We start from the raw sequence: 20,303 nt of genomic DNA on the forward strand, positions 1-20,303 counted from the left end.
CAGATTTAGAGGAAAGAGATGTGTTCATTCCAAGCTGGTCAAGGGGAGAGTGGGCTGGGAAGAGGGCAGAGATTTGGCTGGAACACCAGCTGCTTGGGTGCAGAGACGGCCACGAGGGGAACAGAGGGCTGGAACAGCCAGCTGGAGAGGGCAGAGGGCAGGGCAGAGCGAGCAGGAGAGAGGACCGGGCACACCGGCTGTCAGGCAATCTGCACAAGCTTCAGATACAGGTGGGCTGAGAAATGTATAGACCTTTGGGAGGACTTGAGCAAGCGTGAGAGAACACCAAAGAGACATGGATCAGGGAAAGGAAAAGAAGCTGGGTTTGTGTACATGTGTCTCTCTCAGCATCTGTTATGCCTGCAGTGTTATTCCAGGTGTAAGATATCGTGTGCAAATGTGTATCAGTCCAGCCTTTGAAGGATGACAGAGCAAAACATGCACATGTAGGTAAACATGTCACTGCCACTTTTAAAAGAAATTGATTTCATTAAAGCGGGATTAGATAACTTTTCAACTTGTCAACCCACCTAGCGTTTCCATGTGGTGTTGTTGTTGATGCCACTGTCGCAAAGATAGCGTTAGCAACATAGCTACCACTAACTACCTGGCTGCTGTCCAAAACAAAAAAAAACAGTAAGAATCTCAATTTGACCGAGAAATACAGTTCTTAGTGTTATGAAAAGGCAGAATAAAATCAACAGGTTGTATTATTAAGTAGACAGGTTTTGTTACTCACTTATCTTGTAAAAGGATTGCCAGTTTTTAACCGTCTCAAGTCCCAGTGGTAACAGGAAACGCTTATTAGCAGGGGAACAAGCTTTGACACAACACCGGAGCGCTTTCCATCAGTTGAATGCCCGTCTGTTCAATCTTGTTTTATTTTGGTTTCTATCGCTCTCCCTCTTTGGATTCTTTGCCTCCTCCATCAGTGGGGTTCGTTTTCTTTTGCAGTGTAGACTTTCAATAGTTATTCCAGTTGTTCCACTGTTACCTAAGGATAGTGACCGGGGAAAACGCTGACTCTTCCTCTTTTGGTTGCACAGTGATTGACGGCCTTCCTTTTTTTCCATAATTCAACCTTAATTTAACTGGAAAAATCATGCAGGCACAATACTGTGCATCATTGCTGCCTAAAAATCGATACATTATGTTTTGATGATCATCTTTAGCCTTATAGTTTAGGTTACTTACAATGTGACAACACTGAGTCGATAGTTATTAATTTAGGGGTTTAATTAATCTGATTTTTAAAGTTAATTTTATTCAAAAAATCTACTCATGTGAACATTGATATAAAAAATGGATTTCCTTCATTTTTCATTTGCATCAGATTATTAATAATGATGAACGCTGGCTGGAGGGGGGCCCCCTGGGAATCTTATGACCTAGGCCCCAACAGAGTCAAGATACGCCACTGAACACAGCAGATTCTGTGATGTACATGACACAAGGATGTGTATTCTTTCTGTAACGCATCGATTTCTCTTTCTTTGCTCTTCATCTTGAGCCCTGTATCACATGAGCAATATCAAAGCTATCCCTCTATAAAAAAGTTCTAGACAGCACAACATAAAACTGCAACCTCAGCCACAGACAAGTGTCGGATCCTATGTTGTGATATATTGTACAAGAACACACCGGACTATGTCTGGCTTTCTGAGTATGTGTGTGTATGCGTGTGTATGTGTGTGTGTTGGTCTGGACATGAGCCAGACAGGGATCCCAGCCAAAGAAGGAAGAGTTTAATACAGAGCACGTCTTAAAGGGAGGGTGAGGGAGCAGCTCATCTGCCCACAGAGAGTGGCAGAGGTTAATGCAATCCATTTAAGTGGACATAGAGCCCGTTAAGAGGCGATCAGGAGAGCAAGAGACTAAAATAAGTCATTTATTGAAGCCCACTGTGGATTACATCTCTTTGTTTATTCCGTAATAAACTGATTAACATTCTGCATGAGTGCTTTTTAGAATCAAATATCTTCTTCCCGGATAGTTTGTAAAGTGTTCTAATATTTATGAGAGGTTTGATGTTTAAGTAATTAGTGCTCATGCCTTTTCTTTCCTTCTTTTAGCCCTCACAGAAAGAATTGCTATGAACACTCTGATTCTCCGAAGACAATCCATATGTTTGCTAATGAGTCTGGCTCGCCTGAAAGACACCACTTGCAATTTTGTTATTGACCGATGCTTTTGGGTGCCGTGCAGAACAAGAAAACCATGAAAGAGTTCTCTCTCAGCTTTGAAGTGCCTTTGTGAGCATGGTTTGGACATGTGTGCACATGTGTGGAAGGACGTCGGGGAGGAGGGAGGTTGGGCGCAACCTGATAGATTGGTTATCCGCAGCATTAGAGATGGCTGTCTGATGGATTAGTGTGAGTGGCATTAGCACTGATGTGTGATGGTGATGATTTATGATGCCTGGATTCCCAGATCTTCCATCCTCCTCTGCTGATCCCATTACAACACACAGGTTTTAAATCATCCCAAGGCTCTGGTTTGCGTGTGTGTGTGTGTGTGTGTGTGTGTGTGTGTGTGTGTAATGCACGTTTGTTCACATGCAAACAAGTGCCCTGCGCGCATGCTTCTGTCGTATTTACATAATGTGTGAGTAGGTATAATGCGGCACAAACTCTGATCTGAAAGCACATTTGTGTTAAGGACGGCATGTTTCCTCCCTCCTTCATTCATCACCATGGTTACTAATTGGCTTACAGTGCATGTTAACAAGCTGTCATTTTCATATTGGCCTGTGCTCTCAATGTGGAATTTGTAATGGGTTAATCTCCAGCAGTCTTACAGAGTCACTCTTTCTCCCAGCATCTCTTGCTTTCAAGGTTATTTTTACGTTTGACCTTGAGGAAAAACTGACCTCTGAAATTAAAATGTATCAGTGCTTCTCTGTAGCCTGCCCTCTTTTTCTTTTACTTCCACCCATCCCCCCTCTGCTCTCTCTCTCTCTCTCTCTCTCTCTCTCTCTCTCTCAGTTCCTGTTCCAAATGTCTTTCTTTTTTTTAAAGTATTGCATATTTTTTAAGAATGTATAATTATCTAGTGAGTTATTCTACCTTTTATGTGTTTACTTTAAGAATGACTCCTCAATAAATGTTAAAGGGGCTCTATGTAGTTTTGGAGAAGATATTCAGACTCAGATTTTTAATATTTACAATACTGCTGAGGTAATAATACAAACACTGTTTGAAGCTTGAAAGGTGGCAGGGTCCGCCAAATATAAACAAAGTAAAACCATATGAAATTGTGTTGTCCTTTAAGGTCAGTTTGTTCATTCAGTTTATTCAGTCATGAAAACGAAGACAGTTTGTTTATTTAATTTGTTTAGACATAAAATCAGTCAATGAAGATCTTTCTCTTCTGATTAAAATTTCTTCCCCCAAAACTACAAAGTGCGCCTTTAAAGTATCTGCTCTGACTTCCCTTAAGTCTGCAGTGTGCTGTGTCCTCACTTGCTGTAACACAAACCCAGTCCTCATTACATGTCAGGATACATGACCAGCTAATTCTCCACATCAAAACCTAACCTGGCAACCCGACACTACACCCACACCGACCTGACTGCGTGCTACCGATGACAGCGCTGCGAGACCGGCACGGTCAAAGATCAAATAGCTGTGCACAATTCGCACATTAACCTACATCTCCATTCTGATTTGATAGCAAAGGCCGGTCATTGAAGGGTAGAGTTGCAATGTGGGAGGATATAGGTTTACAGAAGCAGCCGGGATGTAACTTGGCCTAGCAGTAAAGGGCCTGCATGTCAGTTCAAAGGCTGCCCTTATTTAGCAGGGGGAAATGCCAGGGATGAATTAGTGATGTGTTGGAAAGCTCAAGAGGAGAGAAGAGCGGGGACTGGTGGATAAATAATGTCTGTCATAGTACAGTAAACATTGCATGTAGGCAGGTGCATGTGTGTGTGTGTACATGGTTGGGTGGGTGTGGGAGCACAGTATGTGCTGTGCTGTATAGTTCATACCTGTGCATATATTTACTGTGACACTCGACAGCTTATTTCTTGCACCCACACAGCCAAACAAAAACACCTACATGCACACTTCCCCCACCTGTCTGTGCCGCCTTGTTCGGCTCTCTTGCCTGTTGTGAGTCATCTGCCCAGTTGGAGCGGGCACACGCGCACACACAGAACACACACACACAGGTGACAAATTCCAATAAGGCTCAGAGCAGTTTTCCAGCATGTGTGTACAGACTGTCTGACATTTGGTCTATGCCCTGGGGGCCTCTGCGCATCCATTCCACCCCAGCAAAGGGGCCTGTCACTGGGCCTCCTCTCTCCCACAGGTAGCCTCCCTGGAGCTCACCTGTTATCTCTCTGCCTCCTGTGCCTGAAGCTTTCCCATGGCTGCCCAGGGTGCTGCCTCTGTTGAGTCACACGCACACACACACACACACACACACACATATGCACACAACAAACACACATGCCAGTCTCGCCAGGCAGTGAAATAGGACAGGAGGCTGGGCTGGAGACACCTCTCCTGAGCCTCAGTTATGCCCTAGTTTCTCCTGCAGCCTACTTTTCTCCACTCACACACACATCCAGACAGCTACCTTCATTCTCAGACACTGACCCATGCTGACAGGCCAACTGTTGGTCGGTTGGTTTGGGGGAATATTGCTGCTTGCATGCTCTTTTGATTCTCACGTTTAATATGTATAACGAGATATTTGGGGCTGCCAATCAAAGCCAGCATTCACTAGTTTTCAATCTTACCATGTTTACTTTTCATGGATAGATATGTCAAGTTGTAATGAAGTGTTATCTCCGACAATCTGACCGGACAGCTTATTGACAAGCCTAAAGCAGATTTAGAGGCAGCAGCCAGCTCTAGTTAGCTATATCGACTGCCTCTCCATCAGACTTGGTCATAGATCAGTACAGTCGATGCTGCCGTTGTGCCGGACGCTGATGAGAAGAGCCATGTCGGCCATGTTCGCAGTCAATAAGTCAGGCAGCGTAAAGCAGCGTGTGATAAGCTCTGCCCGCAGCGAGCCAATATTCTTGGCCGCAGATGAACAATCTGACAGAGACATCTTTGATTCAAGGAGGGATGAGCAGCAAATTGTGTGTATCAACTCCTGCTCTCGCCTGAACTCGCTCTCAGTGATGGAGTGGGATCGACCCTCGTTGGATATTCTTCTCTTGAGCTATATTTTTAACTCCGCGATGTGTCGTTTCAAGCTGCACAGCACCAGAAAGAAAAGTGCCTCTGAAGTTGTGGCTCTCAGAAACTAGTTGAGTATGAACTGCACTTAAACCAAATGGGCTGAGTGTTCACCCCTGGTATGATAGATTAGCGCTAAATGCTAACAGTCCTGGCCCTGCTACCACAAATGTGTTTTGCTACCACTAATGGGTAATGTAGCCCCGCTCTAATGTAACCTGCCGCTGATGTTAATGTAACCCTTTTAACCGCAGTGACATGGCACTCTGTATGCTGCTCAGTGTTGCAAGCACTCCTGAGTTACCCATGACAACAGGCAACATCAAAGAACTGAGAATAAGCGGCGGCTTTGGTGTTGAAATGGAGGACGGATGAGAGGGGATTGTTTTTTTGTGCGAGGCTCACGGAAATGTTGAAAAATACCCGGCAATATCTTCATTTAGGCAGGGAAGAAGACAGACACATATGCCCTCATGTGCACAGTTCCTTTTACTTCCCTTCCCCTCACACCACTTAGGCTTACGGAAGCTTTTATGGATCTGCTTTAATTGATTAGACGGGCAACAATTTCATCAGCAAAGCTACAGGATGTGTGCATAGGAAATGGCTTCACCTGTGGAGTCACATGGGAGCACAGGCAGCAACGGTTGAACCAGAGCTTAATTAATTTCCATCTCCTTTTGGGAAAAAGTTCAGTAGTTCAATACTTTAGTCAAGTCAATCATTCTAGACCTGCTGCACCAGCGGGACCCCTGAGAGGGGTTCTTATATTGAGTTTGTTGGTACATTTGGTTACTCATTGACACGCCGACATTGAATTGAGCTGTGAGAATCTGGCGGTAGCTCCACCGCAGAGACCCGAACCGGAGAGCAAAAGTAGAAAAATAATCGCACAAAGCGACGGTAACTAAATGTGGGGGAAAGCAGACACACACGCTCACACAGAAGTGTACAAACATGAATGCACTCACAAGCCTAAAGCACACGAACGCACACGTCCAGACGGGAGGAAATGGTCTGGCCAAGTTAAACAAATGCAATCACTGTGACCTGAATGAGAGGCAGAGTAGATCTGACGTCCTGAAATGTGCTTCTCTCTCCCCCTTTTTCTATCAATTTATCTTCCCTCCCTCTGCTTCATTTGGTGTCCGTCTGTGCCGAATGACCCTCGAATCCCACAGCAGTGCCCCGTCCCTTTTGTTTCCTCCTCACTACAGTCTCTTTTTCCACATTTGCATTTCCCTCTCCTCTCCCTCCTTTCTTGTATTTTTTTTTTTTTATCTCCAGTGTCTATTCCTGTTTGTCTTTGATCCCTGTGCTGGGACCAGCCAGCCGGTCACCTTGCTGTTATGACCGTGCGCCCGCTGCAGAGTGGAGATGACCCCTGAACTCCCAGGCTCTGACCTCTCTCTTTCTCTCCGCTCTCAGCTCCAGCCTTATCTATCCACACAGCCTCGCTTTTTTCATCTTTGAACATCAGTTCCAGCAGGGGTCGACGACAGGGAGGACATTAACGGTGCTGGAGTGAACTGGGAACATGTGTTACACCAAAAAAGGAATCAGATGAGAGATATAGAATAGAATTGATAATGAAAAACACTGGATAATGCTGGCTTAGATATAGTGTATAGTATATAGATGATGTGGACGTGCAGACAGCAGATGACAATGACCAGCTTTTGTTGAGATAGATAAATCGCCACAGCTATCACTGAAATTTAAAGTAAAATAGAGTTGGGAAAATCAGCTTTAAATCTTCTGAAAAAGGCTTATTATTTTGTCAAACCACAGTTGAATTCAATAGAATGTCTTAATAATCAAATAATTACCATGTACATTCCCATTTTTTTATTCCAAGAATAATAATAATTTCAGATAAGGGTTCCTCTTCTCAGTGGAGCACAACCCATTCTGGACTCTTTTTTTTGTACGTTAATACCAAAATATATAAAAGAGTAAATCTAATACAGAAATATTAGGTGATGTTTTTTAAAAATTCTATTACTTGTTTACAATTTTTTGGAAAGATGTGATTTTGACGTGAATGCAATGGAAGGGGGAGATGAAATGCCAAATTTAGGGGCTGCATGCTGTCAAGAGAAGATGCAAATATATCTTTAAAATTGGTGCTACATGGCCAGAGGAAAGAGTAAAAGGGCTGCAGCACTGCACTGCACCAGACCGTTACATACCACCGCTAATGGGTGACATACTGCGAGTTGTACCGTGCTTGGTTTTGTCTCGTTGTCCATTCTGAAACAGGAAACTTTATAGGTAACAAACAAGGTAACAAACAATATCGTATTACAGCTAAACAGTTCACTAAAATATTTTTATGAAAACATTTTAGGCGAGAAATGTACAATGAACAGGATGGTGTTCCTATTTTATCAGAACAGCCTTGTTTTACTGTTTGATCTAAGTTTTTTCAGCCTCTATTTTCACAGTACGGAAACAAAATGGCAGCCATTTCTTGTTCACGATCTTGCTCTCTCGCAATCCGACTATATTCTTTGTGTCCTTGGATGGAGGCATGCAAAAAGGGAGAAGCACAATGTGTCATTGATACAACAGCCCTCAAACAAGTCATCTGGAGTCAGTTTAAGATTTTTTATTTGCATACAGTAAATTATCAACACTGTTGTGATACAAAGCTGGTTGGAAATCGACAAAGTTCCCATTTAAAATAGCTGAGGCTAATGAAAATGTCATTAGTTGTAGATGTTTGGCCATACGACAAAGTATTGGACCTGATGATGGCGCTAGATGAAAAGTTAAATGTTCACTGAGTGGGCCATGAATGTGGACCAAATTTCACTCCAGTAGTTGTAGAGAGATTTGACCGGAGTCCAAGTCAGTATGATTCATCCTCTGGGGAACATGAATGTCTGGTGTGGCATGCTTGTTCACATATTTCAGCGTGGAACAAAGTGTCAGAACAGCCAGCTGACACACTGATATTGCTGTAAAACATGTACCGTTTGTCCTACAATTTAATTTGCCAACTAATTTGATATATCTGTCATAATGTAGAATCCAATTTATTGTTTGGGCTTTAATTGTGTGGCTGACATTATAACCACTGTCTCATTCCTTTGTGTTCTCTCCCCACCTCTTTCCTTACACTGCAGACTATAATGTCACACGCTGTTGGAGACATAAAACATAGAGTTGTGCAGGTTGTAGTTGCCTTGCCTCCTCTGTAACTTTCGTTCCCAAGTGAAACACTTTCCACGTCCATGCCTGCACTATATTTTGTTGTTGTCTCGCATCCAATCTCAGAAATTCAAACATTTCTCCAGGGATTCATGTTTCAAACTGAGTACAGTTTGTTCTCATTAGCAACATAATTGAACCACATATCAAGGTTATTGTGCCCAAGCTCCTCAACCTCTCCCTGCTCCTCGTCTCTGCCACACCGACACACTGCTCAATGTACCCAAGCTCACAGAGATAAATGGGATCCTGTTTCAATTACCAACAGCCATTACTGGTTTTATCCATACATCCACTCGTATCAGCCCACAGAGGCTTGAAAGTATTTCAGCTCTTGTAGAGATATGCCTATTATCAGGAGTCCTGTGCATAACCAAACTGACACGCATTAAAAATTACCATATGAACATAGATATGCACATAGACAGATGCACAAAATGCGTTAATGGTGCTGCTATTTTCTGTGAATTAGACAGAACGCAGGCAGTCAGTTATGCAAGCTTTGGGGACTCGTCCTATCTCAGATGTAATTCATATTTAAATGTTGTTACGCTCCCTCTCTTGTGGTAATTGTGTTTGCACTTCCTGGTTACTCTTGGAAGTGGATTCGCTGAAGCATTCTGTTGATAGCAGTCTGGTAATCGCTAATTACAAAGACAGACACATACGCAGGCGCACGCACGCAGTCACACACACCCATGCTCATGCACAAATGAGCAAAGCTTGTAGCAGGGTCCCTGGCTATTATTCACTGGCTTCCTGGCAAGTAAGTGTACTCACGCTGCTTAATGGGGCTTCTCTAGGAAACAGCATCTGTAACATCACAGAGAGCTTTCTGTAGAAATGTTCAGAATTTGGGTTTTTCACTCACATCTCATTAGTTGCTAGAGCACACAAATGCTACTATTTGAGCAATGGGGTGGTGCCTGGACGGGAGAACCAGTGGAGCGAGGAAGTGATTACCACCGGTTGCAGTATTCCAAAGTCCAAAATAAAGCTATCTTTAAACCTTAACCCAGCATTATCACAGTACAGCAGAAACAAGCTGTAAACACACACTTAAAGTCTCTATGCCAAACATGTTGCATATTTAGGTACTAAATATTCACTACAGCTTGTTTGTTAACTTATAGCAGCTAGCCATTGCAGGTAGCATACAGTGAAAACTGAAAACAGCTGCTAAGTATGGTGAGTGAACTAAAAAAGAAGTAAAGTACAAGAGTGTACAACCAAATCAATGAGCCGAAAGACGCCCACGCGCTCTGCAGTACTCAAAGGCAATGATTCTCTGTGGGTTCATCACTGCGGGCAACCCCTTTCACAACCAAGTATGTAGTTATGTGAGCCTTTGTTTAAAGGCTTTAATGTCTCTTTTTGGAACATGTTTTTAAATCTTTCTCTAACAGACAAGTTAGAAGAAGCTAAATTAGCTTGAGGGGTCATTTGATGTGCATTTTAAGCACTGGTTTTAGCATTGTCATGATTTTTGATCTGTCCGTCCTCATGTTGATTCCTCTTAATTAGACCGGCAACGATTAGTCGATCAAAAGAAAATGAATTGCAGACTATTTTGATAGTCGATTGATCGTCAATTTGCCAGCAGCAATTTGTGAGCCCCAGCCTCTTAAATTAAACATTTGCTGCTCTTTTTTTGTCATTTATGATAGAAAATAAAGTCTTTGTGTGTTTGGACTGTTGGTTGGACAAAAGAAGCAATTTAATAATAATAATAATAATAATAATAATAATAATAATAATGAGATAATTGATAATGAAGAAAATCATTAGTTGCAGCCCCACTCTGAAACTGGATTTTTCTGCAAGCGACATTTAAAAAAACAGTAAGACCATATATATATATATATATATATATATATATATATATATATAAATATAATATTTTTTTCAATAACAACCACAATGCTTGTCGTGAATTACTCTGCTGGTACCATGACCACTGGCCAAAGTTTAAAATGTTGTTCCGTGTCTATTCATGTCTGAGGTAATTCGATAAAGAAACTCTGTGTTGGCAAGAGCTTTGTCCACCTCAGGGTAAAACCTGTGCTACATCCAACAATTGAGTGAAGCCATTGCCTTGTAATGGCCAAAGCTCATAATATTATATAAGCACAGTGATGGTAACATTACCCTAGAGCTATAGAGTTACTTAAAACAATGTAGAGCCCCCCTGGGCAATCAAAGTCATGTATTCTCTTTGAAAAAGGTCAATCAGAACATAAAGCACACAAAGCTGTGAAAGGCAATTTTAGGATGAAACTCTATCAAGGCTCAATCCCGTTTACAATTTTTACCCCAACCCCTCATTTTCAAGTGGCCCCTTGCCCCTCAGATGAGAGTTACAAGTGTTTAAAATCTTCCCCTTTGAAATCGGACAACCTTTCAAGACCCTCATACATCATCTGTAGTCTTTCATGGACATTTCCAATATGCTGTCTTCAGCTTTGGTGATTTTTCTTGAGTTACCGTGGTAATCCTGGTGTTATCACGATGCCCTTTGCCATTTATCTGATGGAGATAGAAAAGCATGGACGCTCACACCTCGTTCACAGTCTTACACACACAAAAAACACAGCCTATTACCTGGCCTCTAGTGGTGCTTTATAGGCTAACATTAGCAACCCGTGCTCTTACCCTACCTGTCTGCACTGATATTATAGGACTAGTACCAAATTTTGGGCATCATATGCCAATTGGGGGATGCAGCATTGAAATACATCAGAATCTGGGACTGTCATGCACAAATCAGCAATTAAAATGTAACTTTTATAACGTTAGCTAGCTGGCTTGTTAGCCTCTGAGACATAAGCAAGTAGCAATTGTTGTAAGCTTGCTTGGTTTGAAGTGTGGTTTGGAGCCTTGTAGCCCTCACACTTTGCCCTAGCCAAGAATCTGGACACCATGTCCCTCTGCGTTAATCTCAAAACAGAGGGGTAGGGCTATGTGGTAGGGGCATGGGGTGAATTGGGATTGATCCTAAGTGATAATGTAGCAAACTGACTGTGTGCTCCAGAGAAATGGTGGCAATCCCTCGGCATGATTCACTGTAAGATTGCTTGTGAAGTGAGTGATGGTAATGACCTTTCCTCTGTGTGCAGTGCGGTGTGAGAGTAATGCCCCTCCCTTTATCAACTTATCTGCGTGTTTCTTTCTGCCATTCCCCTCTCATCACTTGACAAATGTAAATGAGGAAATGGCCTGTACCATATGTCTGCCTCCCACTGCACCCTGGAAGGCAAAGAAACTCGATGTTGCCGTCGGCTGCTTTTGTGTGTGAAAGAAAAAGAAAAAACCCACTGTCGGCATGTAGCATGCATGTGAAGGAATCGATTATTCTGGTGTAAAAAGGGCAATCTAGCTAAAGTGACATTTTGTTCCAATAATCCTATTACTGTCAGGCACAGGTGGTTATATCTTGGATTCTCTAGGAAATGAAACACAGCAGTCGTCCAGCATGAAACAGTAATAGCACACAAAAGCACCTTTCATTCCAGTTGCAACTCATGCACATACCTGATTCATATATGGCAATGCAGATATTGCAGCAGCAGTTTTGTCGTCTCCCACATATGGAATGTCCCCCATATGATGGAATTGGCGCTCAAATGCAGCCACAGCACTTTTATAATGTAGTTATATTCATATGGTCAATGCAGAAGTAGTCCTTAATATTACAGAGACACTGGTTCATTCCATCCACACAATATCTCCCGGGCTCTGATGACCCACCTCCAGTATGAAAACAATAGATTACTTTAGCCGTTAAATGAAAGCGTTTCATGTAGGTGAATGACAGTAAATGTATTGGAGGAGCAGCTCGAGGATCAACTTTTAGATTTCAGCATGCCGTTGGCATGGTTCCCACCTTTCACAATACACAATATTTATTGTGAGAGTTGGTTGTTAAGGTTGTTAACATGCCATTCAAAGAGCACTTATTCACATAGGGGCTGTATACTGTGAAGTATGTCGTGACATTCTTGATGTGAAAACAACATTAACGACTTTTATTGTGTTTATTTCTTTAGCCTTGGCTTGTGAATGGGTTGTTTGATTGGTGCAGGGCGGGGGTGTTGTGTGCAGTCATTTGCAATCGGGAACGTTTTGTACCAAGTAGTTTTACCGATGCACACTATGCACCGTCTGAACTGCATTTTGTGTTGTAGAGAATGACAAACCTTGCTCCTTATCAGCACGTCTTGTGCAGACGAAAACCTAAAATCAATAATGATTGGTAATGTGTATAAGCCATTCTGTTTTTTGACCTCATGTGCATTCTTAAGAGGTGACAGCGGGAGTCAAAAAAATGCCTTTATGCGTCAACTATTCAGAAGCTCACTGGTTGTTTTCCTGGAATATAACTCCCCCTGTGATGTGGCATTTCAGAACAACTGCATTGCTCTGAGCCTCCTTTTCTGCTAAGGATCATAAAGCAGCACTCTCCAAATGAGACACTGACAGAATAACTATTTTTCAACCTTCTTGACTCTGTTAATAAGCACACTTGTCAAGCAATCTGTTCTCCGAGTTAAGTCTTAGTTGAGCCCCGCAAATCAGGATCACAATCAAGGTTCATGTCTGTGTTGAGCCGTCTTCAGGGAGTGCTGAGATTATTATAGCTCCATTGTATCTGATTTAATCCATATTAAGACATCGTCTGAGGCGCATTTAACTAAACATATCCGACCCTGCTGCAAATTAGCATTGACACTATCTGAATCTGGATCTGTTTCTGTCGACTCATCTCTCTGCTCTCGGCTCTTCTCTTACGTTATCTTTCTCCTGCACTCTTCCTCTTATTCTCCGCCCGTCTCCCTACCTGTTGTTCCTCCACCTCCTTATTTCTTTCTTCCCCGTGGTGACATTTGTGGGGGTGATTATAGATGGTTGTCCCATCCCTGAAGAGCCATGTGTCATCAGAGTTACTTCCATCTGAGTGAGTGGCCATGAAATGTCAGATGAGAGTACAGATGGATGGATGGTTGAGGGTTAGAGGCCTGGAGAGACAATCTTTCACTCTGCTGAACCCAAAAGAGCTTCATTGGCCTGTGACAGGCTGCCCAAAGAAAATGGAGCTCCACTACTACTTATGGATATCTTTATGAGGCATCATCTTTTATGGCCGCTGCTGTAACACTTTTATATTTCATAGTGGAACTCAGCTGTGTAATGAATTTATAGATACACTGAAATTACCTAACACCGTCTATATTCTTAATCAATACAGTGACATTTGATGGTTTACTGGAAGTTGAAATGCATTATGTTTATATTGAATATCATATTTCTGAAGTCTGGAGCAGCATTGATTGTATTTGTTATGCTACCGCTGAGCCATAATTCTTTATTATTGTTTATCAAAGTCCTATCATAATGACATTATTAGAATTGATTACTATATAATGTTTTGTAAATTGGACTCTCAGTCTACAGTCATACCCCATTTTCGCAACAGCTTAATTTATTAAGTTGGAGCACAAAATTAAGTAATTTGTCAAAAATATAACAGTGTGGCTTATCAACACTGTCAGGAAAGGACTTTGAAAAATGTAAAAAATCTTACAAAAAATAAAAGGCAAAATGCACTGGACAAATAGGCTTTAAATACTCTTTAAATCCTTATTGGTGCAGGCAAGTACGTGGTATCACCTTTTTCTAACAGGGACTTACCCACTTCAAACACACAGCGACAAAAGAAACACAAAAATCTCTATTTTCAAATAGCTAACTAAAGCTGGTGTAACGTTTGTGTAGGATCATATCACTCTGATAGCTGATTTTTTTTTTAAACAAAACACTTGCCTCTAGCCTACAAGGCTGCTTAAAAGACAAGTAGGCTGGTAACTTAAATAATCTACATGGAGCTGAACACTGTGGTGCTGACATACTGTATGTAGGTTTATTGTGTGTGAGCTGGTGCTATAGATGGACGCTTTTGTAGCTGTCCATGGTGCTGAAGAGATGCAGTTTCCTCAGCAAAACATCGGCAAACTCCCTATTCAAAATGGTTTGAATAAACAAATGATCCCTAAAGATAACAAAGATGGGTTTTTTTCCAGATTTTATTCTTTTTCTCTCAATACGACAGCTCTATAATGATGTTTCTAAACTTCACACAAATGCAAACTAAACATAAAAATCCTTAAACACACAATCCCGCCCACTGACACTGAAAGCTCTGCCTCCTCCTGTTAGTGATTTCAGTCCTCCAGCGGGTCAAACCACCCGCAAAGGCTTGTGGTCCAAACAGAATCACTTAGCCTATATCTGAAGGGAACTGAGGAAAATTGCAGAGGAATCACATGGGATTTGGTCTGTAAATGGAAACCCAACCCTCAACACGTCATATGTTCCTGTCCTTTTTTTGAATAGACGCGTCTTATCCTGAACATCAATAAAAATATCCTGAACATCAATAAAAATATCCTGAACATCAATAAAAATGGCATTATGATCTTCCAGCACATGCATAAAAGCGGTTTATGACCCACAAAGTGAAAACAAATTCCAGCAATAAATATCTTCTTTGTGACTCAGCTTGAATCAGTTCATCTCAATCTTATTGTGCAGATTGTTTTTAGTGAACCCATACAATAAAATGACAAGAAGAATCAAATATTTGATATTTTATATCAACAATGTCTATGTCTGCCTTTTCTTGATTGTGGCCTCTTCCATGCTTCTTTTATATTCTGCTTGTATGCTGGCTTGGTTCCTCAGCAGGTATTTAAAGGGATGAGTTGTGCCGTCCTGACCTGACATGACATGACCTCCCATCATCACAAATGTGTGTGTCTGTCAGCCCTCAGACAATCTCTGATAAGCCCATCCATCACACATACCTTCACAAGAGCACTCAGTCCCACTCAATAACCCCTCATAGACTTTATTAATATAACCCGCAGGACCCGGCCCTCCGGTGATGGCCTGTGACAACCCTGACCGAGGACTGACCTGCTTCCCACCTGAGCAGGGTGTTTGTGTACATGTGTGTGTATTTGTGTGAGTGTGCATTCACCTTATATTAATTTAAATGTGAGGATGTGGAAATGATATACTGTAAACGATCTTGCGATCTTTTTTCTCAATTTTGAATTTCTACATTTGCAACATTAAAGGAGACATATCATGCCCTTTTTTCAGGTTCATAGTTTTATTTTGGGTTACTGCTAGAATAGGTTTACATGCTGTAATGCTCAAAAAACACATCAGTTTTCTCACACTGTCCAGTCCTGCAGCACTGTATTCCCCCTCTGTCTGAAACACTCTGTTTCAGCTCCTGTCTCTTCAAGGCCCGCTCTCCCTAATACCCAGTCTGCTCTGATTGGTCACCTCACATGCCTGACTCAGCAGAGCTAACAACAGAGCAGCAAATGTGGGACATGGTGATGTAGTGTGATGTCACAAAGTCACGCAATTAAAGGCGCGACTACTGACGAGACGTTTCAGGAGCAGTGTTATCTGTTGGAGAGAGGAGCTTCTGTCGGTGCGTTCATTGACCTTGTTTTAACTTTCAAGACTTTACATGCACATGAACCTATATAAAAGGAAAAGAAAAAAACAAAACAAAAGCAAAATAGTTGGCCCTTAAATGCATTTAAAGAGTATTAAAGAAAGTTCAATGAGGAGAGGCTTTGAAGACAATGTGTCAGGATGAAATAAGATGCATTTTTATTGTGAACAGAAGGAATACTTTGGCCACAGGAGGTAGGTCACCATGGGAAGCAGTCCGACGTATTAGGTGTTTCCAGAATAAAGGCGACTTCCCCTCGGAGCCTAGACACTGGTAATGGTGATGAAGAATGGTGCTTGATTGGGGACAACTTCGACAACTCCTGATTGGAGGGTTGACTGGAGGTGGCCGGGCATCCACAGTTGAGGTGCTGAAAGGGAGGAGGTGAATGACAGCAAAGAGAGAAAGAGAGCGCTTGTCATTTTACAAATGATTGGTTAGTAGAGGACAACGTGACAGGTTGTGACTAGATGGAGGGGAGAATGGGCTGGAGGAGATGAGGGAAGGCAGGAGAATACAACCGGGAGGCAGTGATTGTAGTTTGGCACAAGCTCCTTATGCTGCTAGCTACAATACATCACCCTTCTCACTTGAGTCACATGAAGTAATTCATCCAATTAGCATAGCCATCTAGTTTGCTACACGACTCCGTTGGTTTGTTCACATAGTGCAGATCTACTAGTCAGTGAGATTATGTGAAGTTAGAGGACATTGAATACCACGTTCTTTACGATTTGCCTGAAAGATAGGCAGTCTAAACCTTAAAGATCGATCATGACCAAACAATCCTCAGACCACACAGCAAACTCATATTTGTGTGTGTTTGTGCACATGTGAGAATGTGGTAGGAGAAGGATCAAGGGGACTGATGGGGAGGAAAAAAACCTCCTGGGTGCACTGAGAAAATATCTCTCCAGTATATTTCTCTGCTTATCCATCTTCTTCCTCTCTGAGACATTTACCGCCACCTCCATCCCCAGTTTCAATGAAGTCTCACAGCGTCAGGAATGGCCTCAGCATTCATCCAGACAGGAGGGGAAGAAATTACATCTAACCTCGCTTATCACACGCACACACACACACACACACACACATGCACACCCTCACACCACTTATTACGGCTTTCTCTTTCTTTAATGTGTGCAAGCACAGCTTTATCTCTGTGCCATGTATAATGGTGCAGAGATGGTATCATCAGAGACGGGCTAGCTCGACTAAATGGGAGCGGCAAATTGACTGTAGTATTAGGAGAGAAGGGCCTCTATCTGGCAATCTGATAGGATCCCATTAAAGAAGGCTTGCAGATGAATATGATTAGCTTTTCATCCCTCCTAATGGAAACATCTTCTGAAGAGGGGAGGAGATGAAATGTTTTGTAGTGATAGGGCCTCTGTACCACTGATGGGATTGTTATTGCCTAATTTGGGTAGAAAGGCCATTAAAGTTCTTGGAAGGGACGATGAATGTTCTCTGTAAGTATACTCTCAGTTATGGCTGCGGACCAGCGGTTCGCTGTGTGTGGGCAGCGCTTTGCTTTGTTGATGCGAAAAAATGCCCTCCTCTTAAATGGCTTCATATTGGACTTGTTTTTGTGGAAATCAGTAACTAATGAGTTCGAGGTTTCATCTTCCTCCCCGAAATGACCTGCATGGGCTTTCTGTGTGTATTTGTGGTTTGAGCGTGTGTATTTCTCTATGTCACCGCCCTGTGTTTTTACCATCTCCAACCAACTGTGACAGAAGTGCTTCATTAGATTATGAAGTGACTATCATGAGCACAACTTCTTAAGCAGATTATTGTTCATTTATTGCGAGCCTCTGGGGTCCTGTTTGCCGAGTCCTCAAATAACAACCAGCGTTATTCTCTGTGATCCGTCAGAGTGAATGAATTTGATGAGTGCTATTAAGAAACATGTTATTGGATATCTGCAAGACTTGAAAGAACTTTTAAAATATTGATAGGGCTCCTCGCACTGTTTAATGCCATTGCTACGCCAACGGCCTCACCCCATTTCCTCAGGTTGCTGTGAAGCATGAGGCTCAAACAATAAACAGAGCAACACAGCTAGAGACATTTTTTGAAACATTTCTGTTTTTAAATGTTTTTTTTTTTACAAGTCAGCATGTTCAGACTGGTGTGTGTGCAGCCAGTTCTTTTATATGCAGGCGATCCTAGCATCCTAGGTTGACTAGATCTGCGTCCTGCCAAGCCTACAGGGGCCTCTAATATACATCACAGATGCATCAGGGGACCTATGCCACATGTTGTTGTATCCATGTGAAAATGTGTCCATCTGCCATGTGTTAATGAAAGATCAGTACAAAACCATCAGGAGACTGTACATTTGATGTTCCTTTTTATTTTGTCTTCACACACTCAGAGACCGGTTTATTAGGTTCACATAAAAACTAATGTAGTCTCATACAACAGTCCTGCAATAATTCACAACTTTATGAAGGTTATAATGTCCGGTTTTGTTTAAACAGCTTCCAAGATGTGTTTACTGTCAAGGTTTGGGTTTTTGGTTTAGTCATTTCCTTTTTTTATTTTGTAGGTTCTCTCCACCTGTGTTACGTTTTGCTTTACACTTCCTGTCTTTGTCTTTTTCCCTGCCCTTTTTTTCCCTGTTCACCTGTGTTTTTCCTTCAGTCTTTTTCGGTTCATCTGCGTTTTCTGCGTCTGTTCCCCGGTCCTGCCTTTTGTTCTTCGTGTGTCCTCAGTGTTCCTGCTTCTGTTCCCCGTGGCTATTGTTGTTCCTAGTTTTTGTATATCTCTTTAGTTTTTTCTTAGATTCTCTTTAGCCTGGTTTTGTGCCTGCATTTTGATTTCAGCTTTGTTAATGAAGCTCGCCTTTTGTTTTTTAAACCTGCCTGCCTCGGTGTCCTGCATTTGGGTCCTTTTTTTTAAAATATAACATTTATTACATTTTAAAGGATGTGGTCTGTAGTGCTATAGAGTTGCATTGCATTGTACTGAAACATTTTTCCAAAGTTTTTTACACTAAATAAACATCTCTCATTATGGCTTAATACAATTCAACAGCACCACAAACTAAATCCCTCCTTGAATCAACAGCTGTCTAAAACAACTATACATTTACAACTAGACATTATAACCTTCATGAAGGGAGGATTTATCAGACTTGTTTTACTGCATTAGTTTTAGCCAGGTGTGCCTAATAAACCGACAACTCATCGATGTCAGTGGTGGAAATATTCAGATCTTTTACTTAAGCGAAAGCAGAAGGACTATAGTGTAAAAATACTCTTTTACAAGTTAAAGTTCTGTATTCACAATGTTATTTAAGTGGAATTATATAAGTTTTATTGGCAAAATATACTTTAAGCTCTTCAACATTATTCTTTAACCTATTGTCAGGCTATGGCCCCCTGAGCTGATTGTATAATATTCTTTTGCATATCAATCTATGCTATATTATTATATATGCTACTATTTTTTTTAATTATTATTATTAGTAGTATTTGTATTCATATCTCAATAAGTAAAGCTGTTATTACTACTGTGGCTGCTGTACAAGTACACAAGTACAATACAGTACACACAGTACAATGAGTAAATGTACTTTATCCCAACGATACATGTACATGCACAAGTCAGTACTTGCCATTAAGAGTCCCCTTCCTAGATAGATAGTATTGTGGTGTGTGTGTGTGTGTGTGTGTGTGTGTGTGTGTGTGTGTGTGTGTGTGTGTGTGTGTGTGTGTGTGTGTGTGTGTTTCCATTAGTGCACGGGGCATCATAACCTCTCTGTAATTTACACTATGCGCTCAGTGACACCGCTACATCTCTCATTTTCCACTGTTTCTGACATGTCACATTTCGTTCGGGGCGAGTGTGACGAGTCGGAGAAGAGACATATTCCCTTGCAACATTTAGTTTCTGTCTTTCTGGCTTTGCTTCTCCTTCCAGCCTCTTGGCGCCATCCAAACTGCAAATTTGCAAAAGATGTGTTCACAGATGAGTGTCTCCCTGAGTCATTATCTCATTTGTCTGTTTCCTCAAGAGAATCAACATGTCTTGCACATGTGCTTCGTAGTAATTGTGCAGCTTCAGATTGGCATGTTTTTAGGACATTTCTATTGTAGATATGTAAAACCTAACCTAGGATTGACTATAATAACTTACGGCTAAAAAGCTGCATCATTATTCTTGCAGTGGCTGTAATGAATTGAATTATATGAATACTTGGGGTTAGATCATTTTGATTGTGAATTGCAGGTTTATGTAACTCACTATGAACACAAAATGTTATCTAACAGACACAGAAATCTCTTCCACAATCAGTCTTAACATAAGTACGAACATGTATAATGCTGGATGCTGAAAGGCTTTTTGTT

The 20,303-nt window shown here is 41.6% G+C and overlaps 1 protein-coding gene across 2 annotated transcripts in view; it reads left to right on the top strand.

The window, feature by feature from the left end:
* kcnd3 (potassium voltage-gated channel, Shal-related subfamily, member 3) overlaps nt 1–20,303 on the top strand; it is a 107,651-nt gene that overhangs the window by 65,445 nt on the left and 21,903 nt on the right. The gene's annotated exons all lie outside the window — the stretch shown is intronic.

The sequence above is a fragment of the Pagrus major genome, chromosome 7 (assembly GCF_040436345.1).
Source record: "Pagrus major chromosome 7, Pma_NU_1.0".
NCBI lineage: Eukaryota > Metazoa > Chordata > Actinopteri > Spariformes > Sparidae > Pagrus > Pagrus major.